The sequence below is a fragment of the Pipra filicauda genome, unplaced genomic scaffold (genome assembly GCF_003945595.2).
Source record: "Pipra filicauda isolate LSUMZ 115617 unplaced genomic scaffold, ASM394559v2 scaffold213_size2393758_pilon, whole genome shotgun sequence".
Classification (NCBI taxonomy): domain Eukaryota; kingdom Metazoa; phylum Chordata; class Aves; order Passeriformes; family Pipridae; genus Pipra; species Pipra filicauda.
Window position 1 is genome coordinate 1,642,373 of NW_024104325.1, and position 27,222 is coordinate 1,669,594.

The 27,222-nt window shown below is 42.5% G+C and overlaps 1 protein-coding gene across 2 annotated transcripts in view; it reads right to left on the reverse strand.

Moving 5' to 3' along the window:
• Nucleotides 1–16,169, reverse strand: part of ADD3 (adducin 3) — a 97,911-nt gene extending 81,742 nt beyond the window's left edge. Inside the window, exon 1 of one of the 2 annotated variants that reach the window (XM_027735246.2) lies at nt 16,091–16,169. The gene's annotated coding sequence lies outside the window, so the exon portion shown is untranslated. The remainder of the gene's footprint in view (nt 1–16,090) is intronic. The other variant, XM_027735252.2, reaches the window with a different exon arrangement.
• Nucleotides 16,170–27,222: the final 11,053 nt, after the last annotated feature.

A 27,222-nucleotide genomic window follows, 5' to 3' on the forward strand; every position in this document is an offset into this window, starting at 1 on the left:
ATTCTGCTTGTAGGATTAGGGAAAGTTCAGATGCTTTAAGCAATAATTTTCAGTGTTTTAAGTAAAAAAAAAAAAATATACATACCAAAGTTTTTGATCGCTAATATCATCCTTAAAATCTCTGACCAAATTCATAGAGCTCTCAGTAAATAAGTCAAACATATGATCAAGATTTATTTGGTATGCTCTAGGATTGCTTAGGATAAAAGGTAGTAGAATTTTGATATAATGACGAGCAATCAACAAAATAATGGAAATAACACAAGTTTCATATCGAAAATCAGTAAAGTTTGAACAAGAACTTGGTTCTTTCATGCTGGCTGATTTATAAAATCCTATCAACTTACCTCAAGAAAATTGGAATAAAACTCAAACTCATTTCGAAACAGGATAGAAACAGCACAGAAAGACTGATTGCATCACTCCACACCTAAACCCAAAAGATTTTCACCATATTTGATATCCAGATACTGAAGTATTTAAGAAAGTCTTCTTAACAATCACTCTCCTGAACTACATAAGACAAGTCCATCTTCATATGAATAGAGAATCCAATGGTTAAGAAAAATTCTCTCTACTTAGAATCATTACTCTCACTCCACATTCATGCTCATATAGAATTTAACTAGTAAAACCCCAAATATTCAATGGTTACTGAGACTATTGCCTTTACAATGTATTTATTGAAGGAACTAAAGGACTTGAAGCTAGGTTAGTTAACTACCAGGAACATCACTTAAAATCAACAGTTGAAAACAACCCTTTTCCCCAAATTATCTTTTGATTGGACCTTTAGAAAACAAAGATAAGTAACTCTTTCAGAGGACACTGCCACTTAACGAGCACCTACATTTACTGGTAAAGCTCAGATATTTGATTAATCTAGATTACCTTTTCCCAGCAAGGTATTATAAAGGTCATATGAAATGATGAAAAAGTCAGTGAATAAAAATCAAAGTAGAGAAAAGTCCTACTTTAACCTAAGAAATTCCACGTCAGATGATGTGAATGCAGCTGCAATTTTAAAATCCTCTCACAACCAGCCAATTTCTAATCAACAGGTACCTAGCTACTTGCTTCTGGAGGCAGGAGGATGAGAAAACTGGAATGTTACACAACTATTTAAAGTGTCCCAAGCAACCTTTAACAAGAGCTTTAAATATCTGTTTTGAACATCATTTACAACAGGATTAAATATATATATATATATATACACGGTTGTATAAACACAATCTCTAGTGGAGGAATCAGATTGATTTAAAGTACGGTTAGACCTAACGGCTTGTTCAGAGAGGAAACTTTGGCAAGGGTGGATAAACAAGCACTCTGAGCCCAGAGGTGAGCAAAGCACTTGTCTCTGCTCCACGAGGAAAACGTTCTTTCAGTGAGAGAGGCTGCTGAAGTGTCTGAGCTCTGAGGCTCAGCTGTGTTCTCACCCAAGTGTTTCCAGCTACTTTGGTTTGTGGGGGTGATGCAGGTGAGCAGCTCTGCCCACATGCCATCTATCTATGTGGTACCTAAAAATTACTTCCAAACTTCAACTGCTATAGTCTCACTTAAAGAGACAAGCCCTGCTGTGTAGGTGCACTCACCTACTATTTATAACAGAAGCCTTGCTAGCAAAGCATTTTCCTTAAACATAAAAGAAACCCCAATTTGAGAAGCCTACCTATGGCTGGGAGAAACAAAGGAGGATATGTGCATTTGTTTATTTTCTTAAGAAGGAAGACAAATAAACTGAGAAGGCAAAACATAAAGGTGGTTTTGTGGACACATTAATAAATCAATGGCAAAGCTTCCATTCATTTAGTAGTTACCAACTATTTCACACGAAGGGTTTCACTATCCCAAAAAAGGGGTGAACAACAGTAGCTGTAGCATCACTATGGGATAAAATATCTTAAAAGGAGAAAGATAACATACTGCAGCATTTACACAGTTTATGTTAAAAAGTATAAAAAAAAAAAAATCTCACAGTCCAAGTCTGTTCAGAAATTAAGCCAATATGCAGACAAAATACTTGAATATATATGAATAATGAGCTGAGAACTAAGCAGAGAATCATTATCTGGGTGTTATCGGCACAGAGCTGAGAGGACCCAGGGATCCAGGCCTCATCGTACAAAGAATTTAGATGCAGGCATAATAACCAAAGTGTGCTATTCACTACTCTGCTGGGGCACCTTAATTAGCCAGCCAAGCCCGAGTTGCGTTTGCCTTGTTTTAAGGCTTCCGGCATCCTTAGAGAGTTCTCCAAAAAGCAATTCAAATCAGGAATGTGATTAAGGGGAGAGCCTCAGCCGGCTGTGCTGAGTGGTGTGAATACCTCCAGCCTTTCTGCTCCCTCATGGGCCAAGCCAAAGAAAGAGGCTGTGGTTCAAGAGAAAGTCTCAGTAGCTGTGGATCCCAGTCCAGTGCAGACTCCTCCCCATAAGATGCTACAAGGAAATCACTGCATCTCACAACCAAGACTGTTCTATTTGCTGCCTTTATAACCACCACCCCTCAACGCTGATCTATCAAATACACTAAAGAGAGCACACTAATTAGAAAGCTGCACAATTGCACACTTTTGGTCATTTGTGATAGTTCAGGCTACCACAAGGAACAAACAACTAGAAGATCAGATCCTCTTACACTAAATACTGTCACTCAGACCTCTCAGGAAACTTAATTTCACACAACTGCAAGGTAAATAAATAATCTGACGATATCAGCTGCAACCTTTTATGTTTTTTACACCGAGTTACACAACCTTGTAACCCTCAAAATCCGCAGGCTCCTGTAGATGACTAGGATTTTACAAAGCATCCACACTCATCTCGCCTCTGGTCAGAAGTTGACATTGCAATAAATTTTGGGACAGACAAATCCTGCTTTTACAAATGCTTTAATAACTTAGGCACTTCAGGGCAAACTTTTTTTCTTTCTTATGTAATGCCCATTGCTGTAATTCACACAAATATTTCCAAAACTTTATCCTTGGGGCAATGTGTAGTTTTACCCCTTCTATCTTCTTTCTTTTTTTCATCAAGCAGAATCCTGTTGTATGAGAGGCATATTATGGTATTAAAAGAAAAAAGACTAAAAATGCTGTGTCCATTAAATTTGACCATAATGCACAGTGCTGATGCACTGCAAGTGTTCACCTCAAATCACATACAGCTTTTTGCCCCATGAGGAATCCAGTTTTCATCTTCCAAATTGCTACATGATTAGTCACTGTAAGGACTTTCATTTTAACCAGAGAGTGCCTTCTAAGCCACTAAGGGTAGGAAAGATGTAAGAACAGAAGGTAAAGTTATGCCTTTGAACCTCAATAAGAGAAAGAGCATTAGGAAAGCTTCTCCTAGATTTCTATGAATAAACAAATGGATAAGTTATACTGAAGAGCAGGTGCAGAAATAGATGGAGAGAGAAAACAGTTTTGTGTACTGGGTATGATTCAATCATTGCACCCAATTTCACCAAAGTGCAAAGACGGAGAAGTTATTGAGAATAAGAAGGGAGAGGAATACTCCAAAACCTTCCAAAATAGTTAAAAGGTTTTTATATAATATATAAAGGCTTTTAAATAATTAAAAGCCATTAAAAACAATGTCTACAGTTTTGACTTCGGCAGCTTTACCGTGGTATCTATTAGTTTGTAAATGTCAAAACTAATATTATGTTTTTTCCTCCTCTCTCCTTTAGAAGTACCTGCAGAAAACTGCAGTACTGCACACTCTCTACCCTGAAAGACCAATATTCTGGCATAGCAGAGGCAGTGAAAAACAGATTCAGCATCATTCCCCTTCTGGCACTCAACACCAGAGAGAGAAAGCTACTGGCATACCCTGTGTTCTTGCTTCACACTGTATTTCTGGCTGAGAGGCACAGTCATCTATTTATAGAATCTCTCAAGCAAATTTGCTTGCATGCTGAGGTGCATTTTGATTATTCTATCTCTATTTTAGCATATTACAGTTAATAACATTTTATAACTGCAGTAAAAGGCAAAATATACCATTAACATTAAGAGAGTTGCAGTAAGTCACAGGCAACAGAAACAAAGGTCAGATACTCACTCTGCCAGAAAACAGTACTGCTTCTCACAAAGCACGAGCTCAGTGCTTGGAATCAAAGTTTCAGAAACCCCAGGCACAGCCAGGTCTGTTACACTGGCTTTAGTGATAGTCCTTTTGGTGACTCTGGATGTCTCCTGTTGAATTTACTGCTCTAATGGCATTTGAATCAAGGCAACTTCCTGAGTAAGCCAGAATTCAGAATAAATGCATGAGGATAGGATACAGCAATTAAAAGTACCGCCCAATTTGTCTGCTTTCGGTTCCTTCAGGCACTCAAACTGCCTGAGTTTTAAATTCTGCTTAAAGTAAAATGAATTAATGCCAATAAAAAAGTTTGATGGAAAATCCAACATCAGCCAAGTCTGGCATTGTTTGTTTCAGTTATATAGAATCATTGTGTCCGGTCCTCGGATCTTCTTTATTATACCCTCATTTCCCCTGACTGAAGAAACCTCTGTAACAGAAAACCCTCAGGAGCCATAATTTAACAAAGACAGCATCCAAACTTGATACAACTGTATGAATGAAGCCAGTAATCTATGTATGGTTAGAGTTTAAGAAAAAAATAATTTCCAATGGACAAAATGAAAAGCTACATTTGTTAATAAATCTTCTTTTTATGAGTCGGCCTAATACCCTTCCTCTTGGTACAAGAATGTAATACTGTCTTCCTTGCCAAGAAACAAAAAAAGCACAGAAAACCTACACAGAACAAGAACCGTAAAAAATGGAATAAACATCAGATACACAAAGTATTTTCAAAAACCTGTACCTTTCTTTTGCATATGACCTATATTTCATTAACCAGACTTTTTAAGAATGTCAATGCTTTAAATAAGTCTTTAGAAAGGCAAAAGAAGTCAGAGACAAACCAGGGCTGGGGTGAGATGAGACAATTACATGGGAATTACTAGCAAGCTCCTCCTCATGCTTTACTATTACAAGAAAGCAACAGCCTACATGTGTGCAAGCATGGCAGTCACAGACTGACAGACCTTGGGCTGGAACATACACACACCACCTTTTTCCTGCAGAAAAACCACCACACCATCAAACAGCTGAGAACCCAAAACTACTGAGCTTAGATGAGGGCAATGTTGGCACCCAAACCCAGACACCACTGTTTTGACAATGTGAACAAGACCAAAAATGCTGCTACTCCTGTTTGTGCATTTAAAAGATGCCCACTACAACAAGTTCTCTCTCAAGCCATTTGGCTACTTATATTTACAACTTGGGGGCTCTGTTTTGGTTTGTCTTACACTGAAACGCTACTAACAGAAATCAAGTTCACACTGGGGGCGATACGTGCAACAGGCAAAGTGATTTTCAGAAGCTCTTTCTGTTGCAGTCAGTATCAGGTCGTCCAACACGCTGACACAGCCAGAGCTGTTATTTTTAAACACAGCCACAGTCTATTTAACTAAAGCATCTTTACTCTGACTGAGCCAGTATTATTTTGATAAGACTCCTTAAGTATTTACACTGAAGCCTGCATATCATATCACACATACAAAATACAAACTTTTGGAAATGACCCTTCATTGCAGCTAGGAAAAGAGAGAAAAGGAGAAAGAGAGGTCCAGGAAAAACCAAGGAGGACCCAGCACTGAAGACCAAAAAGCGCTATCTGCAGGACAGCTATTCACACTGTGAACTTGTATCACGCACCACCTGCACAGACACTCACTGGAATAATTTCAGTCAACTTAAACAGCAAACAGCTTTTTGCTGTTAGAAACTCAGCATTACACTTCTAAAGCAATTCTTCTGCCAAATTTGTTGCTAGTAACACTAGGTTTTCTCACACATCATTTAACCTATAAAAATCTGGATGAAATGAGAAGAGAGACAATGCCATCATCAAAGGCATGAAGGAGACTGCAAGAGAGTTACACATTTCAGGAGGCAGGCTGAATTACACTAAGCAACTTACTTGTATACATTTTCCTCAATGTAATTCTTAATCTTCATATATAAAGTTGTCTTGTAAACATACACATAAGTTCACTGCTAGAACCAAGCACAACCCCATCCTCCCCTCTTCTATACACACAGCCACTGTGGTCTACCCAACTAATTAAGTAATTAAGTTCTCTTATGGCAGTATTTAGTCTCCATTTCTGGTACATAACCGTGAAATAGAACCAAAAAGTAAGAGCAGCGATGGTACACACTGCTCAACAGTGATAACCTTGTAATTTTACAATAGAAAATGCAGTTGTGCATCTTGTGCTGTGTGTGTATACTGTAGGCTCTGAAGGCAAGGGAAGGCAGACAAAGAAAGCAACCCCAAGCACCCAACACCACTGCACTCCACTGGACTGTCACGCACTGGCAGCCTCACGGAGCTGGGATATGGGTGTGTGGCATGGCAGTCAAAGAGCCGCTCAGCCTAGCATGTTGAGATTATTTTCATTAAAATAATTTTGAAGTCTGTGTAGTTTTTCCCAAACGTGGCATTTATCCCAGAATCTCCTTTTAAACATGACTGTTCCCTCTCAGATTTTGACAGCTCTGGAAGGGTAAGGGGGAACCTCCTAACCTAGGGGCTGCCACATTGTGTCTCAAAGCCTAGAGAAATGGCTTTTTCATTCTTGCTGTCCTACTAAAGAGTCCCCTTGCAGAAGGCTCAGCTTACCAATACATTTACCAATACCAATACCTTCCACATACATTTTTGTGTTGCCTCCCAGTACTGCAGGCAGTGCCCAGCCTGCAGAGCTGTCACCACTGAAGGATTAAGGGGCTGGAGTTAACCTGAAGCCCGGTGCTGTCAGTGCCCCATCTCCCTGTTCCCCCCTTTCCCCACAGGTTCTCACCGCTGCCTTCAACACCTCGTACCCACCCTAGTGTTCACTCAATCCTCTCTTGAGCTAATTCAACTTATTAAAGAGAGTTAATTCAGTCGGGGAGGGGGGGAGAGGAGCTTTCCTGCTGCAATTCAGAGTGAATTGCACAAGTTCAGCAAGCGGCAGCGCTTACACAAGAGAGGACAGGGCAGGACCACATGGCCACGAGGAAAAAGCAAGATATCCCCTCTAGCTTGATTGTAATGTACAATCCAAGTATTTAAATCGAATGGAAATCGGAGTCCTAGAGAGGAGTGACTGTATAAAGAGGTGATTATATTTATTGGAACGGTGACATGCAGACTTCTTATTTGACAGGGTTCTTAAATAGGATTACAGGGCTTTAATTTGGTTCTTTAAATTGGTTTTGGAGAGAGAAAGAAAAACACAGAAAAAGTTTAGAGTGAGAGTGGAATAACCTTGGAAAGAGTACACTACATTATGCCATGTCAACTATAATAGCTTCCCCAGTACAAATATATGCTAGTACACATTCTTCAAGTTAACTAATAAACAGAAGAGCTATAAAAAATAATTACTTACACTATGCATTTGCACATTGCAACCAGTAATTCTGTAGCTTTAGTTTCATCTTCAAACTATCACTTATATTGACAAGCAACAGTGGTAGCACTGTATAACACAAAAGGGGTAAACAAATGACCTTTACCTAACTTTATTAAAGTAATAAAAGACACTTTCTTTTTTTTTTTTTTACTTACTTCAAAGAGAGTTTTATAGCTAACTACCAGCAGGGTGTGGACTGAAGCTAAAAACTTTGAAATAGGTCCCTGTGAAACCTGAAACCAAAATACAGCAGAGGTCACCTCTCTGTGAAGAACCGCCTTGTCTGTATGTATACTATAAGCAAAGCTCTGTTAGCTCAGCCTCAGCAATAATGTAATTCAACTTAGCCCCTGGGAATAGCAACAACATCAGGTTTCTACTACAAAGATAAATTTACTGCACACAATACCTGTTACTATATATTTGCAGCATGTTTGATAGTAGCCAGACACTAGTGTTACATGGTATACCTCAAGCTATTTTTCCCTTGTTAAAGGCTAACCCAGGCTATAAATACGACATTGTTATTCTTACTCCCACCATTAGCCAGTTCTTTTCAGTCAACATTGCACATACATCAGTCTTATGCAACATACTAGCCAATAGTAATAGGAAAGGAAGTAATACATCGGGGTTTCTTTTTTTTTTTTTAATTTTTTACTGCTTTTACCCTATAGGGGAAGATTTCAACCCTTTTCAACAAAAAAACTGATAATTTTTCCAGTGGAGAGACAGAACCTCCCGACACAAGTATTGGGACAGTAACTTTGTTCTGACTCATGGGCTCCTGTGAAACAGTTCACAGACCCAAATTTAGAGATAAGTGCCATACAGCGCTCAAGGTTCTTCGAAAGGGTTGCCCATAAACACACCACTCTGCTGATACATATGAGCTAGGCAGTCTATTCTTCCAGCTATAGGAAAAGACCAGGCAGACAAAGCTGCTGGCATTGGAACTGCTGGGTGAACCTGCTTGCCTTGCCAACTGAGGACAGATATGGGAATCTTCACATCTAAGCAAAGACTCCCCAAAGCACAGGAATGAAATGCTGACTACCCTTGCTGGACTACACTTCTCTAGTACAGAAGAAATCCCACCACGCTAACAGTCTCCACAGGCCACTTTGGGTCCATTGTTGGAGAGAGGTGTCTTGATCCAGATAATTGGACACTTTCATATTTAAGATATTTTGAAGGACACAGGATCCCCCCTGGCAATACATTGTCACTTGATTTGATTAGAAACACTGACACACAATAAAACATTATGAATAGCAAGAAAACAAGAACATTTTCCGCTGACCAGAGAGGAAAAATTTCCATTTCAAATGGCATGGTGCTTGAGAAGAACTAAGCAGTCTTTGAAATCTAGCCCTTAACTGGGAGTTGTCTTAGGGCATGTAGAATTAGGGGCACTGCTCTTTAAAAACATCTAAATTTAAGCAAACAAACACAAAGAGCATAATGTATATGTAGAAAACATTTAAAGAGGAAGCAGTATTTCAGTTTTTCCCCAAGTGCTTGGCCCACAGGAAAACATCTGATGCAACGAGGGAACCGGCTCACTCTGCCCCTCTACCACCTAAGGGCAAATTATCCAGGCACCTATAAAAAAAAAGAAACCCTCCCAATTTTTTTTCAGCTTAAATGTTTTATATAGTTAAACTGAGTTGTCTTGAGTTCACGTGCTTTATGTTATTCGATATGTTTTAACTAGGAAGCTACCTGGATTCATTTCAAGATTTTTTTTTTTTTTTGAACTAACCTGTTTTTGAGCACAGACTCACTCATGCTAGCTCTACACAGATGTATTCAATCTCTTTGCATGCTGCAAAAGTATTTAAAATAAGTTTGAAACAGATTAAAAAAAAGGAGGGGGGTACACCCTGACTGCCACATCACTGGGTTTGGTTTCTGCTTTTGGTTGGGGTTCTTTTACTTATTTCAAAACACTATGCATTTCAAAGGATGTGCAAGTTCTGCTGCACATTTCTTACTTTTTTTCTGCCCGCTGATTTTGATCAGGTTGATAAGGAACAGGACAAACATCTAAAGGGGGCTTTGCTGGTTACAGACATACTTGGCTTTACAAAACATGGTAGAAGCCATTATTAAAGCATGTATCACAAGTTCTTTCTTCTTCTTCAGCTGCTCAGGATTAAATCTCTGCAATAAAAATATTCATGAAAATTTGACTGAGAAATCTACTTTGGACACTTTGTCTTAGAAGATGGAGTTTTTTGTTCCAAATCATGCACACGCAGACGTATCCGCCAAGCTCCCCAACTGTGTCACTCCAGTCCTTAAGCCATTTAACACAGAACATGCACGTGTCCTTCGAATGCCAAGTCAGCTACGTGTAAAAGACAAACAGCTCTGCATAGCCAACCCATAACAATCAGCACGTCAGTAAGAAATCTAATTTGTATTCAGTATTATATCCATCGATGGGAATGGGGGGGGGAGGAGAGGAAAAAAGAAAAAAACTGACACATGCCCACAAATTCTTTTACAACCTCAATAACTTTAGGAATAACAAGTTTACACAGCCATTGCCTGAAAATACAGTTTGCCCTAAGGGGGAACAGTACACGAGTATAAGTGAAGTAAAGACTATGAACATCTTTGCTTTCTGCTCTGACTGCTGGGTCAAAAAAAATTTGAGTACCAGAAGAGCCTTTGCATATATTTTTAGACATATTTAGGCATTTAAAGACAGCTGCAATTGAAAGCCAGAAATTATACAGATTAACTGTGAACTCTACAATTACCCCTTAACTGGGTATTTAATATAATCCTTCATACATGACCAAAACCTGAAACAGGATGATGGGCTTGTTGTGGGCACTATCGCACTTCAACCATGATAAGAGAAATATCTATTAAACTAGTTAGTCATTTATTATGGCAGTAATGCTACATCAGAAGAGCTAATGTTGTATTCAGTTAACACAGGAATGCCTCCTGCACCTTAAATCTCAGCACCTCCACAGACATTGCAGATAATACAGCTGAAAACATTCGTAATAGAATACTTGATCTGACCCTTCATGGGCTACTTATATCATGCAATCCCCAAATACAGTTTGTATGTTCCAAGAACGAAGTTGTTAGGTTTGCTTTTGGTGGTTTAGGGTACACAGGAAATACGGTACATTGTCTGGTGTATAGCAATAATTGGTATATTAAAAGACAGCTTGCTTAAATTGTGTTTTACTCTTGTTTTAGCACTGACCAGGAGACTGGAGAAATTGTTATACAATTCATGAGCTCTCCTAAAAACAGCAGTGTTTCTGAATCAGGAAAACACAAAGACACTTGTGAGGTCAGTACTTTCGAGTCATTGTATTCAGTTCTAGACAGAGCTGGATGCACTGCCTAACACTGTCTGCTGTTTCTGTCCCAAAATCCTATTTTCAATTTCACCTAATTTTTCATATGGTAGTTTGAAGGTTGCCTCTGCTAAGTGTCTGCTACATCTGAAGCATCTGAGCCAAAACACTTCTACTCTTCCTGACATCAGGGCTCCTAAGTGTACTTTCCAATGCTATAGTTTAATTTTCATTTTTAAACTAAGGATATTTTCTTTGGAAAGCACTACCCAGCTTTCAAACACTTGACTTTGTGGCCTTACTGATGCTCTTTATAAATACGGAGGTTTTTTGTATATCCATCCATAAAGGCTAATATGTTGTAGGGGTTGCTAAGGAAGTGCTGGGATACTGGATTTTATGAAATTACTTACACTGATATCAGCAATCTCTCTGAACCCAGCCAATTTATAACTTACACTGCTCTAGAAATTATTTATTTGAATCATACAGACAACTTCAGTACCAAATTGCTCCCACAACATTCTGTGAAGACTTCTAGAGCTGTCAAAAAAAAGCCAGTCTACATTTGGAGGGGGGAATAATACATATTTCAAATTATATTTTTCTTTCCTTGTTTTGAACGTATTGGAACAATTAAGCAAGCTTTATCGATCAAGTAAGCTTTTCTATTTTGCACTCTATTTACCATCAGAAGGACATGCACAGTTTGAGTGGTAAACCATCCTGCCTCCAGGACCGACATTTACCGTACATCTGCAAACATAAGATGAAGATCCACATGGCCTCCAAACTATGTTGTATTTAGTGTAATAACTATGGATGATATGCAGGGGAATGCTTGTTTTCTACAAGAAAAAAAAAGTATCATGTAACACTTAAATATACGTATCAATAAAAAAGCTTGAGACCAGGTATAGATGAAGAAAACAAGCAGAGATTTTCAAAGCAATTCCAAGAATCCTCTTAGTATGGCCAACACAGCGGACAGTTCAGGTCTTGGCTGAAGTGCCAGCTGCCAGTAACACCAGCACTGTGTGAGGTGCTCATTCAGGGCAGCGCAGCAACAATAGCAACAGCAGCAAACTGCTGTCAACTCTATGGTATTCAGCGCTGCCACGTACCTCAGCTGGAAAAGTAACTTCAGGAGGTTGCTACTGCAGAAGGGAAAAGGGATTTACCAGTTGTTAGCTGCTGTGGGTGAAGAAAACACAATGTGAAATGCTACAAAGCAAGCTGGAGCTCTCACACCAGTCTGTGATTTACTGATCTTCACCTCAACCTGCTGACTCACGTGAAAACTGCCTCCTGCTTTGATGTCATTTGGATTTTAACACATTAAACAATACAACACAAGCAAAGAATTTATTTCTACCCAAGAACAGAACACTGTAAGAGACTGGGACAATGAATGAGGCTATTATAATATTTCCCTCATTAGCACTTTAACAGCTGATTGCATCCTTGTCAAGCAGAATTGACATTACTACTATAAGACACAAACTAAATTTAGTATGCTCTCAGAGTCCTAAATGACTAGACACCTACAGTACATTCACCAAACTGTAACAATCCAGGAGGGAATAAAACAACCAGGAGCCGTCACCCTCACACTGAGGTCTGAACCTCTCAAGCCTTCTTTCATTATCCAACTGTTCAATGAATCTGCAGAACATCTCAACCTTTTAGTAATCAACATTTTTTAATTTACTCTACAATTTTGAAGTGAAGCCTCCCCCTTCCCCCAGCCAAGGTTAAGAGTGTGCCATAACTACAGATACTTTCTTACCTATCCAATTAAAATTTGCTTGTCCTAACTAATAGTCTGGACCACAAATTATCCACAAAACAGCCACGTACTTGCTAGGATATCTTTAAAAGAAATCCCTCAAAATCTCATTTGTGATGATGTACAATGACTTGTGTTATCTTGAATAAAGAAACAACAGTGTTTCCCCATATGCCAAATGACTCAAATTTAATATGGAAGCCGAGCAGACTCTGTGGGCAAACAGAGCTAATATTAACACACAATGAGTAAGTTACTGCTTGTTCCCTAAGGGTCAAGTAGTTTTATTCATCCTCATCTGCCAAAAAATGCTACACCAAAGACAACTACCCCCCAAGAACCCTGCCAGAAGCCACACCACCATCTACCACCATCTCTCATATAGCAACAGGCATTTCAAAACACAGCTTGAAGAAAAGCCTGTGATGTAATGGGAAGCAATGCTATTAAAAAATATAGATTGCATTCTTTTAAGTCAATACCAAAACAATGACCGACTCAGTTTTTGAAACAGCAGCACTATGAAAATGCAGAATTGATTTACAAGGGAAATAATAGCCAGAGGTTACTATGACTGCTAAAGTTACAGGACATTTTTTTAAGAAACTAAAATTTGAATTGAGTTTAAAAAAAGCTAGCAAAGGCAATTTTATGCACTATCTCAAAGTCATAAAAGTTATTCTCCTAAATTAAATTGTTTTTTTAAAAGCATTATCATTCCAACACCATCCACAGCAAGGCAAGGACATTTGCTGCATTTTTAACCAGCAACAATGATTTTAACAAGGGAAAATCTTGCAGCCTTTTCCCTTCTTTCATTTCAGTTTTTAATCTGTAAAACATTCCCCTTACAAAGGGAAACAAACTAAGGTTGACCTGTCTTAAAATAGTTTTCATTTTTCATCTCTTACACGTTAATTTCTCATGATTTTAACAGCAAATAGAGTCTTATGCCAGGTCATTTGGCCCATAACAAGTGGAGCTGAACAAAAGCAGGCAGCCCCGCATGCAATGTCACCTCTAACATCACATGCAACAGGGACCGTTCCAGCACAGTTTCACCGAGTCTGGCTCAGCTCAGCCAGCCCTGTCGAACAGCCCACGCTCATTTCATTGCCAGCAAAGGGTCGCCAGAAGAGCTGCAGTACCTCTAGCTGACCGTCACGGTAAGACGGCCCCATTCACCCACGTCCCTCCGGTCCAACCACTCCACAAGCAGTGCAAAGCCTCTGGGGTGAGAGGCACCACCTGGACCTCCTCTTTAGGTTAGATGATCATGGTGTCAGACAGCCTGACTGCACCACCCTAAAAATCACCATTTCCTTAAATAAAAATGTCAGCTGCCTCAATCCTCAGGCAAGAGTCAAGGATAATGACTGATTTAACCAAGAGACCATTAAATCCCCAGATATCCTAAAGCATAAAAGCACTCCATCTATTGGTCAGGAATTAAGGACATGCTTAATCATCATCATCATCATGCACTAACCTCTGTCATTAAACACTCAACCTCTAAACAGCCCACCCATTCCTGCTTAGGGCTTCAGGTTCTCCCAGAGAAAATTAAGCTCAAGTAATGTCTTCTGAAAAATAATGTGAGTATCACTAAAAGTGTTAACGTGACAGCATCTAAAGTTAAAACTGGTACGCTCTATTAATCACACAATTATCATTTTGTTTCACTGAGAAGCACATGCACTCGTTACTCAAAGCAGCATTGAGGAGCTTGTCTGATAATGGCCAAAGAGCTCACGCCGTTCCCAGAGCTGACACTTTCTTTCCCTGTAAGTACAGGATGCCACCAAGAAGGTTTGTACAATTTGTTCATACACAGTTTCCCTCCAGCAAGGCCACTTCAGTGGCTGCATGTGCAGTCCTGAGAACTCCCTGATACAAGGCAAACCCTGGCAGGGAGGCAAAAGGGAGGCTTTCACAGCAGATCTGCTGTCAAAGCAGGCAGGTGGAGAACTGCCCCGTCTTGCACTGCTCCCCCCAAAGCCATCACCGTCCCTTCCCAGCAGATCACACACAGACATACATCTGCCACACCTGCCCTTTATTCCAATCACCAGCAACTGGACCAGAAGGCAGGTGAGACAACCTGAATCTGCCCCAGGCACAGCAAAGTGCTCTTTTAAAAGCTGAAGTCACATTTATCAGGCTTCATTCCTCTGGAACCAAAGCTCATTTAAGCAGCAACTTCTCCCACACAATTCAGCAATTCCATACATTCGTGCTTTTATAACCCTTGGCCAACTATTTTTTGCCCAGATATTCATTGCCATTGATTTTATCTATTTGTTTTAAAACTTAACTCCTCCACACAGTGGCACCATGCACATGTGGCACGAGCCTACAGATTTTTCCTTTGCTTGGTATCACATCACTACCCTCCAGACCTGAGTCCAGGACCTGTGAATGAAAATCAGCAGATTCAGGCTCAACCTGCCTGTAACTTAACCATGCTGTGAAGACAGAAACAGAGGCAACCCAACTCCATGACCAGCTTATTGCTTTTGAGACATGTTCTACCCTCCCTAGAGGGCCAGTCCAAGGCTTCCCTGCTAAAACCACATCGTTTGGCCATGCAGACCCTGCCTGTCCTGAAATCTGCGGTGAACACTGACTGATAACTCTGCTCCGAATTCCTAAATAAGCTTTATAATGAGAGATGAAACTGATCAAAAACCGCGGAAGAAACTCCCAACAGGCCCATCGCAAATCATCATTTCTGGAGCCTAAAGTTCAAGGTAGCAATGTTGAATTTCCTCCTCGCTAATACAAACACAGAGTGGCAATAATTCCAAACTGCGAGCAGAACAGGGGGGCGTGTGGCCAGCAGCGAGCGCCGCGGGGCTGATGCTGCTCACGCCGACGGGTCCGCGCTGCCGTGACCGGAATGCGTGTGCCTGCACCGGGAAAGCGCATTCCCGGGCTCTCCGCACCGCGATCCACAGCAAAGGTGGAGCCGTGCGCGACTAAACGCACAAAAAGCCTAAAAAACATTAATTTTAAGAAGTTTCCTGAGACGCATAGGGGAGTCCGGAGCCTTGCGGTGGAGCAAGGGCAGTGCGTAGTTACAGCAGTCACTCGCCAGGTTTTATTTGATTAGCGGAGTTTCGGAGCAGAGGCGCATTATTTAAAGCCCCGTCCTCCTGCCCAGCCCAGCGCCGAGGCAGAGCGGCAGCGCTGCAGCATCTCCCCGGGCCGGAGCGCTGGCGTAGCCCCGCGGGCGAGTCGCCCCCGCGCCCCGCGGCCGCCGCGGTCCCGCCCCGCCGCCCCATCCCGCCGCCCGGCGCGGCCCCGCGCTCCCCCCGCAGCCCCGGGGCGGCCGCGGGACGGCGGGGAGAGCTCGGGGCCTCCGGCCACCGCCGCCGCCCCCCCTTCCCGGCTGCGGGGCGGCCACGGCCCCGCGCTCGGCGGGAAAGGAGATTCCCCCCGCTCCCCGCTCGCCCTCCCGCCCGCGCCCCGCGGGAGCGATACCTCAGCGGGCCCGCGCCTTTGTGCTGCAGTCCATCCCCGCGCCGGCGGCGGGAGCGCCAGCACCACCGCGGGAGCGGGCGGGGAAAGGGGTGGCGCACTATGTGGCAGGAAGGGACACCTGGGCTCCTCCCCCCGCGCCCGCCCGCCCGCCTTGGATCACTATCTGGCAGCCGGCGGGGACGCGCCCGCCGTCCTTCTCCAGCCGCCCCTCCGCCGAGTTGGAAGAGCTGCCGCCCTCCCCTCGCCCTCCGCCGGCTTCCAACTTGGCCGAGGGACGGCGGCGCCGCCAGTGTCGTCCGCCCCGCCTGCCCTCCATTGTTGTCCCACGCCCCGCGCCTCGGCGGTACCTGCAGTGCGGGGCTGGAGCATCGGTCCCCGAGGGGCCGTGACGCGAGGAGATGGGGTCCTCGGTGCTCAGCGCACTGCTGAGGCGGCGGTGGGGGATACAGGGAGGTGTACGGGGGGGAAAATGAATAAAGAAACCTCCCCGAGACAAAAAACAACAACGGAAAACCCCCTTGTTTTGAAGTGAAATTTTGAGAGATTTAAACAGTTGTTGGGGCTGAAAGGCAGCAGAAGGCTCCTCCAGATGGCTCATGCTGCTCAGGAAAAGGCTCTTGTACTGAGAGCAGCCCTGGCTAAAGAAAGCTGCACAAAATGCTAAAGTCATCTTGGCAAACATTGTTCTTTCTTTCTTTTTCTTTCTTTTTCTTTCTTTTTCTTTCTTTTTCTTTCTTTTTCTTTCTTTTTCTTTCTTTTTCTTTCTTTTTCTTTCTTTTTCTTTCTTTTTCTTTCTTTTTCTTTCGTCTCTTTCTTTCTTTTTCTTTCTTTTTTCTGTCTCTTTCTTTCTTTTCTGTCTCTTTCTTTCTCTCTCTTTCTGTCTCTTTCTGTAATTGTTCTGCTTTGCAGCTGAAAACACCCCTGTCTTGTTTCCCCACCCTAAGTTACTTGTTTCTCAGTTTCAGAGCTGGTTTGGTTACATCTGAGCAGTTCTGACCAGACGTTTGAAGTCACGGAACCAATGGGTGATTGTTCCCCTTTATATGCAAAAAAATAGTCTGTATTTTAACTACATTTTTAATTATTTCTAAAACTCAGAACTCCTGAAGTCCAAGAAGTCCCCATGATTCAGGCTATGAATGGATTATAAGCAGGATCAGGGAGAAACTTTCTAAAATATGTTTGAAAGGCTTAAAACGTTCCTTTGAAATCAACAATACTGCTTACAGGTGTAAAATTACACACGTTAACCAACTTCATGTATGTTCAGGAACAAAACCTTTTAATTCTGCATCCTGATCACTTTTAAAGAGCCCCTAGGGGGCTGTGGTCATGGGGAAATGAGCAGAGCTGGAGTAAGGACACTGCACACCAGGACCCTCTTCTGATGGAGTCACCAAAGAGGCTCCAGCCTGGCTGGCTGCTGCCACCACATCAGGATAGAAGCTGCAAGTCCACCATAGAAAGGCGAGCAAGGGCCTTTGGGAGCTAGAGAGGTCCTTGGAGAAAAAAGTGCTTGAGGCATCAAACTATCCAGACATGTGTATTTGATTTGAATAGGGAGAGGATGCAGAACATGTTTTAACTTTGCAAATGTGTACATGGCACTGAGATGCCTCCACCTGACCGGACCAGCACCACAGGAACCTGTAGGTACCAGCCACTAATAATGGGATGAGGTGGTACAGCATCTGTTATTTAATACAAAACCTCTAACTATCTGGTGGATGTTGTAAATTAAAACTTACCTTAGGCATTGGAAGAATATATAACTACATGTGGATTGTGCTATGAAGGTTGAAGCAATTGGCTCTCTCCAATTTGCATATTTATTCAATTTAACAGTCATGGAATTAGTGGGGCTGTTCCATCCATGTTCATCCCCTGTTTTTCATTTCCTTTCAGAAAAAATTACAGCTGTATCATGCCTTAGTAAACTTTCAACCTTGAAAAGCTGAGAAATAACAAACTTTAGGTGTGGTTTTGAAAGTGAGGATGGAATGGAATTAGTGGATCAGAACTTGCCTCGAACTCTGAGCTCTGGCCCAAAAAACTGCTTGGCTAGAGAGGATGCTTGGCATACAAGCAACTGGATATGAACTGGCCACACACAGATTTCATCTGGAAATTAGAAGAGGGTTGCTAAGCATTAGAGCAATTAAATTCTGCCTTTTCCAAGGATGGTATTGGAAATGGAAAATCTCATTGCTTTTGAGATGAAGTTTATTAAATTCATTATACAATGCATTGTCTGCAACAGCAGGGGACAGACTTGATGTCTCAGGAGGTTGATTTGAGTGCTAAGGTGCTATGTGACATTGATCACACACCCTGATATTTGAATTTCAGAGGCAGCAGCTGCTTATCCCAGCAGATGCCTTTCCTGTTTATTGTAGGGTGAGTTTTCTTCTCCTGGGCATGTGGATGAGTTTTACTTTACTCCTGGAAAGATTATGGAGATGACAAGTACTCATCATGATTCGGGCTATAAATGGATTACAAGCAGGATATAGAAGAAACTTTCCTGCATGGAAAAGACTTCTCCCATTAGTTCTGGAGGTTTTGTTCCCTCTTTCAAAACAACTGCCAGGTGCTCCTGGAGAGTCACTGGCCTGGGCCAATTCTAGTTATAGGCAGATGTCTGCACTGCAGCTCCTGCAGATGATGCAGCAAATGGAGGTCTCTGACCATGCTGCCTGTGGGTCCCTGCAGTGCCTGGGGGCTGCTGTGCATCCTTCTGTGAATTAGAACAAGTAACATCTAGAGCAGAGAGAACACAGGAAGTGAAACCAAACCCATAGTAAGCTACAACAGCATTGTATTTTTGGAGAGCGCGTCCTCAGACATACATCCGGCTCTGTTACTCTCTCGAGCTCAATGTTTCTCCCTGTCTGCCAAGTCAAGGAAACCCTCTCCGTGTACATCTCTGGCTAAACATATCACAAAAAAAATTCACAAAAGAGGTAAAGCATTTCCTTTTCAGGGTCCCAATCTGGCAGAAATGCTTTGCCACTTCACATGGTACTGCAGCCTTTACACCCTCTGTAAAGCCATGTGTCTAAATCAGTGAACCTAACTGAGCTACTCATTAGAAACTTGGCCAAACCACAAACATTTGTTTCCTTGCTTTATGCCAAACTCTGAGAAAGGGGGAGGGAGTGGCATGGAGCTCATGTTAATGAGTTCTTCAATCCCCACAGAGAGATAATCGGAGCATTGCTCAGAGATTCATCAACTTTTTTTATTAGCACTTTAATGACCTACATGTTGGGATTTTTTTTTTTTAAGGAGTTACTTCAGCTAAGAGCTAGATAATTCCTCATGCAGCTGTGGTTTAGGAAGCAGCTCAGGGAACATGCATGCCAAATTACTTTAGCTCTAGTTAAAAAAAAAACCAACACCAAACAAAAACAAAAACCAAAAAAAACCGACAAAACATATACTATGAGGTTTCCTGGGTGCCTCCCTTTTCAATCAAGGGCATTATGTCCTCAGTCTGTGTCTTCTGGGTTACATGTGGGGGGTTGGTTTCTTTTGCAATCTTTGCAGCTTCATGAGCCATGCAGCAAAGTGCCAAACACTGGTGGTACTGCATGTTCCCCACGGACAAAGAACTGTAACAGTTCCCTGACCCTGGTCACTCTGGGAGGCAGGTTCCCTCGGGAGGGATGAAAGGCATTTCCAGGGACCAGCACAGATCTTACAGAGCACTCCTGCTTCAGATGGCTCTATGAGGAACAAAGTTGCTAAATGCTGAGGGCTGGAACCTTTTCCAAGTTGCTGCAGGGTGAACCTCTAACAAGGGATTCCCTGGTGTCTGCTGAGGAGTCCGTGGCCCTGCACACCTGGTGGGAACTCATTACAACCATCTATACATAACAGTGAGAGCCGATGGCAACAGACAGCTCTCACAGGCTTGGTGGAGGCTGCTCAGAAATTACTCCAAGTTTGGTATTTGCAGCTTTCCTCCCATAAGGAACTGCTCATGGTGGCAGTCCATAACAGCAGCTGCTCAGGAGTCCGTTTGGTTTAAAAGGGGGAGAGCTGAGATGGCCTTTTGCTGTCACTCAGTAGGGCCGTCGGATGGAAAATGCCGTACAATCTCTTCCCATGCCTCCCCCGCTCCCCAGTGGCCAGATTTCCTTCTGGTGTTCTGGAGAGAGCTGTGAGAATATATACATTAAAGACAGGGATGTAGTCAAATATTGCAGGATAACCAGGGTTATGAAAGTATTATAGAGGAATACTATTTACTTTTTCCTGAATCAAACCCCAAGTGTTTCCTGTCAGACCTCAGTACAATGGGATACAAATGTACAGTCCATTACATTCACATTTCCTCCAAACTGCTGTCTCTTTCCTTCGAACAGAGTACAGGAAAGGATGCTTTCTGCCCCCACTTGCAACTCTCAACTGACTTTATCTCTTTTGAAAAGGGATTTGAGACGTTCAGCATGCACTGTCTTCAGTAGGTTGCCTCCCTTCTAATGCCTATTGCCTTAGGATGGGAGAGGTTGTAAACAAGAAGGAATTCCTTTGATATCAAAGAGATCTTCATTGGAGTAACATCAGCATGAATGAATGCAAAACGAGGTCCATGGAGAATAAAATGCTAAGCCTGGAGAAAAAAAAATAAATCAAGATTCAGAGCACTAGTCCCGAAGAATAGTAGCTTATACCATATAAGAACCCCATAGTTCTCATTTCCTCTTTATCCCTTCAGGACAGGAAAGAACATCCTGCTCTTCTAATATGAACAAAATAAAAGTTATTTTTGGAAGCAAAAACTCATGTTCAGAGCACATTTTTAAGAAGACACCACTAATCTGTGATTCTGATGATGCATTTGGAGCACAGTACATCCTCTTGCATCAAGAAACCCATGTTTGTTGGCTCAGCACCGTCTACACTTGGGCAAAAGTTTTATGTTGGTTGAACAAGGTAGGGATTCTCTGTCAGCACGTTAACTGTGACTTGAACCTCAATTGCCATCTCTGACAGGAGTGTGCTGTCAGCAGACCCATACCAGATGGGAAGCCCTGTACAACTGCCCGGGGGAGAGGAGCATGGAAGTACAGGAGTGTAAGGTCATGGGCTGGTAGATGTGAGTGTTGATTCAGTAAGTCTGAAAAAGGCTTTCTGTACCAAACCTGGACTCTAGGGTAAGCTTCCACTTTCTTCTTTGTTACACCAAGACAAATTGGACATAGGACACCTCAGTGGTGAGGCATCTTTGTATGCTGTGCTTGTTGTTCTCGCCCTGGACCCACAGAGGAGCATGTGGCATAATTTGCTGGACAGATGTTTTGAAGTTTAGAGCATCAAATCAAATTCAGGGCCTTCTGGGCAAGCTGCTGCTTTTCGTATTTGATGGATTGCTTGAAAAGACAGCACAGAGACAAAATCAAACTTTTTAATATGCATAAACAATATTAATTCATGAATAAAGTTTTATTTTGGATTGTGCATTGGTAACTGTCACTCCCAAAGCCTCTTAGGAAGCAACTAAGATCAAAGAATATATATGAGCTCAATCTCTAACAATAAGGATAAACAAACTATAGAGGAGTTAGTAATTTACCAATTCAAGATTAGCAAACAGCTAATGTACTATAAAAAGAGTTCCACTTTCCCTTTAAAAGCCATTCATAGAGCACAAGATTTTAACTACTCTCAGTGTCAAGGGCCCCAAATACCTAAGCAGACTCTTGGGAATGACCTCATCTGTAGTTTCGGAGTATATTCCCAGGGATGTGTAATGGTAGGAAGGGCTGGATGGAAAGCTGGGGGGGCAGGAGCTCGCTGCCCCAGCACAGCAGGGCTCCCTACATTGCAGCACGGGCCAGCAGTGCCTGCGGGGAGCTCCTGGCACTCGCCTGCAGCGTGCAAATGTGTGCTCAGAGCAGTGTCCTTCTGTCGCTGCAGCCATCGAGAGCACGCTTAAAAAACCCACCCAGAGATATTCCTATGAAGTCAGTGGATTGCTCACATACTTGAAGCACTCATTTCCCTGGCGGGACAAATTGTGTTCAGTGGTTTTCATATGAAAGGACGTGTGATTGCTGTTGGTGACTGTCTCCATTTGTTCTCAGACAGGAAGCGGAGAAGGGCAGTGGGACCGATGATCAGGTCTGTGCAAACAGACACTGGAAACTCAAAACAAATCAGTCACAGAGGTATGTGGATAGAGAGAAGAGAAGAGAAAAACCTTTGCTTCTCTTTGCCCAGCAAATTCTGATAATTCGCCAGAATGTGTACTAACCAGCTCCAAGTCTGTCTCTCACCCTGCTGATGACTTACCCTAAATTGCAAAGTCTGTGGTTTTAACTGGGATAGCTGAACTCTCTGGAATTCTGCAGGGGAAAGATAAATGAATCTACACAGCAGACTTCAATATCTCAGCCATTTTGCTGTGGAAGATAAGGAAATTGTGGAGGAATAAAAGCACAAATTCCCTTTAAGAAGAGAAATGTGTAATTTTACATACCATCACTTATGTACTAGAAAATAATATACAGATCCACTATCTAATTAGAGTTCTGCATGTGTGTGTTATATGGCAGAAGAAGCAGCTCAAACTACTGTGCAGAAAACAGACCTTGGATTGTCTAAAGATAGAGGGTGAAAAGCTATCAAACATCCACAGAGATCCGTAGACTTCACCAGAGTGAGAGATACATCAGTACAAATTGAGTCTTTGGCCTCCTGTAGCTCTGCAAACCATCAAAAAGGACATTAATGTCATTAGCAAAACCAACAAACGTGCCTATACTTATTACTTGTTTGTAATAAGATTTGGCTAGTGTATAATTAGCAGGCTGCAGAAGTCTTTTACAACCTCTGAGAACAGTCTCTGCCATGTTGAGGTTCACCAGAAAATTCCTGTTTTTTCTGTGTAGTTACAAATTGCCCATCAGTTACTACCCCATCAGATGGACTGACATAAGCATATGCAATATCATATAAATCCACGTGAACTATGTATGTATATATACACATCTACAAATGCATTAGTTTGGTTTGATTATTTACTCTACAAGGATAATTTTTGATGAGGAGTGCTTGTTCCCCAAGAGCCAATAACACTTCTGCCAAGTAGGACAGTGAGTTATCTTGTTTTTGTGGTACATAGGCACAGGATTACCCATTAGATGGCTTGAACACATCTCATTGTGAGTGGTTGATCAAGCCCATTCTCTGTCCTTCTGCTGGGATACTTTTTTCTCTAGGCTTGACCATGGCTGTACTGAGTTATTTAAACATCTAACTAAGCAAATGCACAGCCCAAATGAGACTGGAATGGGACAAGTCTCCGAGTAGCTGCTGAACCAAGATCCTGATTTGGATCCCAGTGTCAAAAATATTAACTGGGTGACAGCAAATGACACTGAACAAGAATGCAATTCATGCCACCACCTGTAGAAAGCTGGGGGAACTTTAGTCTTTGATTTAGGCTCATATGTTGCTGGGTGGGAAAATGGCACATAAATGTTCAGCTGACACTAAAGCAGATGAGAACAGCGGTGTTGGAGTTGGCCCTCTGTCAAGCCAAACTGCAGCTACAGATCCGGCATCCTGCCTGGCTTTCAGATAGGAAACCAACTCCAGACCTCGCAGCTCTGCTCCGTTTTTCTACAACTGGGGGGCTTTTCAGAGCTGTTGAACGTATACATGAGAACCGGCTGTTTCACTTCCTTTTCCAACACCCGAGGTGTAAAGAGGCTGGCACACAGCCAAGAAATGGGGCTGAGAGTCAACTGGGGGTTTCTGAGCATCTGACTGATAGATACCCTTACTCGTATCGAGCGCTCCAGGTGCTGGGGCCGGCTGCTGCTGCTGGGGGCCAGCTCTCAGGTTCCTTTAGAGCGTTCTCTGTGCTGTGCTCCGAAGCTGAGCTCAGTGATATGAGTGCTTTGGGAAGCTGGCGTGGAGGGACCTGTTCTGTGATACTCTGTCACTTGCACCGGTGCTCTGCCAGCCACGCTTTGGGAAAGCTGCTCCTGGCTTGTAAGATGTGTATGTTGCCTCTCTGCCTTGCAAGTGTGTGCTTGGGACAGCAATGTTCTGGGACTGTGGGAGGGGTTTCTCCCATCTAATGGATGAACAGTACGGTCCCTTCACTTGTGATATTGTTATCAACGATTCAAAATGAGATAGCAAAAATACTTTCCATGCTGTGTAACTAGCTTCCCAGCAGAGATCCAGCTGCAGATATGATAGTCACACTCTTGTGCTTTCAAGGGTTATCAGTGTGATTTTGGACGCTAATGGAAAGACAGCACTGAATGATAAAACCCCCCAAAACAACAGCTATAATAAAAAGGGACTGTAGTTCTGTTGCTGCTATGAACTTGGTGTATGAACATGGGCAGATCTTCAGGAGAAAACATTAAATTTCTATCCCCACATATGACAGTCCAACTTTTCAGCTATCATGACAGATGGTCTTTCAAATCCTCTTGCAGCAGGTGTGCCCATAATTCATAACCTGTCTTCCACCTGGGTGTTCATTTTCCCAACCCTTGACTGAAGTGTCCTGAGTCACTGACTCCTCTAATTTTATCCAACACTTTGTGCTTCTGTTCCAAAGCCTGTTAGCAGGCAGGCATCAGCAGCCAGCTTTACTCATGGAGTCCTTCTGGTTTGTGGGGAACTTTCATTTCTCTCGAAGTCAGACTGATGATTCAAGACTAATGAACTGCTGTGAATACTCTGCTTTATCAGAGGAAATAGTTGGAGGCTGAAGTCTTGGTCCCTAACAAGTCTTTGCGAAGATATTAACATGTCTTGCCAAGACATAGTAATTCGCTCGCAGCCAATGTAACATTCCTCAGAGGCCATAAGGCAAGACTCGAAAAAAGGATCATGTGGCTGGGTCCAAGCTGAATTAGCTACTCCAGAGAAACACCCTGAGCATGTGACTTCTTTGCAGACAGATCTAAGGTAACAAATCGCACCAGATTTTGGTGAATCCATTCATCTATTCTCAAGATGTTTCATGCAAGAAAGAGAAGAATACATTTTCAAAAAAAGAAATGAAAAACTGTCCATACAATGCAGTAGTCACAGGAAAAGAAGTAACCTTAATGACTGGGGTTAAAAAAAAAAGGAATTGTGGAAGAGGACATTGCACAGCTATGCCTACATTTTGTTTGCTTGCTCTCCTATGAGAAAAGTGTCAGGAGAAATAAAACAGAAAAATGCTACACATATTCCCTGTAACTGATTATGCAAAATACTGTCCTTCTGGGAGCTGCCTTCAGTAGGTTAAACCTGACTTTCAGAAGATGAACAGCAGGTATTCAATTATGGCATTTGAGATCTGTGGGGTGGGGATTATGAGAAGACAGTGTAAGTCAGATGGCTCTTTGGAGACATGCTTTTTATTCAATGACAGGACAAGCCCTCACACTGGTACTCTCACCGGCACTCAAGGTATGTACAGCAAAGGGCAACACAAAGGTCCCCAAACAAGCTCCAGCAACAGTGGAGCACGGTTTGGTCTGGGGGAGGATCAGTGCCTTGAATCCTGGGTGTTACCATCCCTGTGCCTCTGCTCAAATGCCATGCAGCTAATTAGTTGTGGGAATAGCCTTGGTGCCTTATAGTTGGGTTACCTCTGTGCCACATGCTACTGCTGGGCTATTTCTCCAGCCTGAAGGGCAGTGGCGATTTTATCAGCAGCTTCAGTGAAAACAGGCCAGCAGGCAGTGCTTTGCATCTCCTACGCTAAAAATCGTTACTTGGTTCACCACTCATTGTTCTGACAGTTGTCTCCTTTATTCACTTTTTACATCAAAATCCATTCCTCTAAAGCTTATATTCAGCCTTAAGCTTCAGCATGTGTTAATAGTATTAATCATTCTGGAAATAGCTCTGTCTGCTCTGCTATCAGTAGCTATCTTGAAGACACACTGTCCCGGCTCCACATTGCTTCCTGCTCCCTGGGGGTGACTCTCGAGCAAATAAATAGGTGCACAGAAGGGGAGAGGGGTAGGAGGCAGAAGGAAGCAGAGGGGGATGCCCTTGGGCTGTGCATCCATATTTTAGAGGCTGTGCCAAGGTGCATTTAGCTGCAGTGTGATTCAGCCATGGTTCTTTCTGGGGGGGGTCTGACCTTCCCCTATGCATCCCATCTGTCCTGAAGGAGGCATAACACAACATGTTCAGGGTGGTAAACATCATCTAGGAACCTAGGAGCCTTCCAAGAAGGATCCTATTGTCACAGGCATCAGGGGCAGATGGGACCTGCAGATAGGAGAGCTGGGCCTTGGAAACGCTCTGGGATCCTGCAGTTCAAGTAAGTGTTGATGTTGCTGAGTGACCTGCCCATATGGTTTTGCCTTTTTACTTGCCTGACTTCTATGTATGCATCTCTTCAGAAAAACGAAGGGTATTCTGGAGGGCTTTGAAACCTTCTCCTGCATATATTAAGAAATAATACCATATGTGGAATCACCAGCAGAGAAATTCAACTAAGACTAAAAATAGAGGTTTTTTTTTGCTTTCTTATTAAAAAAAAATGCTAATGCCCAGTTCTAGGATCCTCACATTTCTTTATCTAATGGACAGTCTCCAAATAAAAGCATCCTCTGGGGCAATGTCATGTTCTCTTCACAATTGCCTGAACTGTTTTTCCCCTTCTTTCTGATTCTATAACATCTCACAGCTGACTATGGCAACTGTGGAAAAATGCCAGTAATAGTAGTAGGGGTACAAGTAACGCATTGCTACCTTCTTTGAATATAACTCAGCAGCTGAAAAACAAATGATGGTTACAAGCATATGACCAGTTACCTGCCTGCTTCCTGGACCATGGCTTAAGAACTTCAAAATAGTAAAAAAATATTTCACAGTTAATCAAAAACCTTACTTTTATCAAGGTCAATAGAGGTGGCTCTGCCCATGATTGCACACAAAAAACATTCCAGCACAACTGGCAAATCCCTTCCCATGTCTAAGTTTCCCATATTTGAATAGTACAAAGTACTCACAGACCTGATTTTCCATGATCCACAGCAGATGCCAGAAGAAAAAATTTCCGCATAGGGCATTTGGTCAGGTATAGTACTGTTGTACTGCAAGTTGCACATGATGAAACAGTTATTGAATAGAAAAACATGAGGTCACCT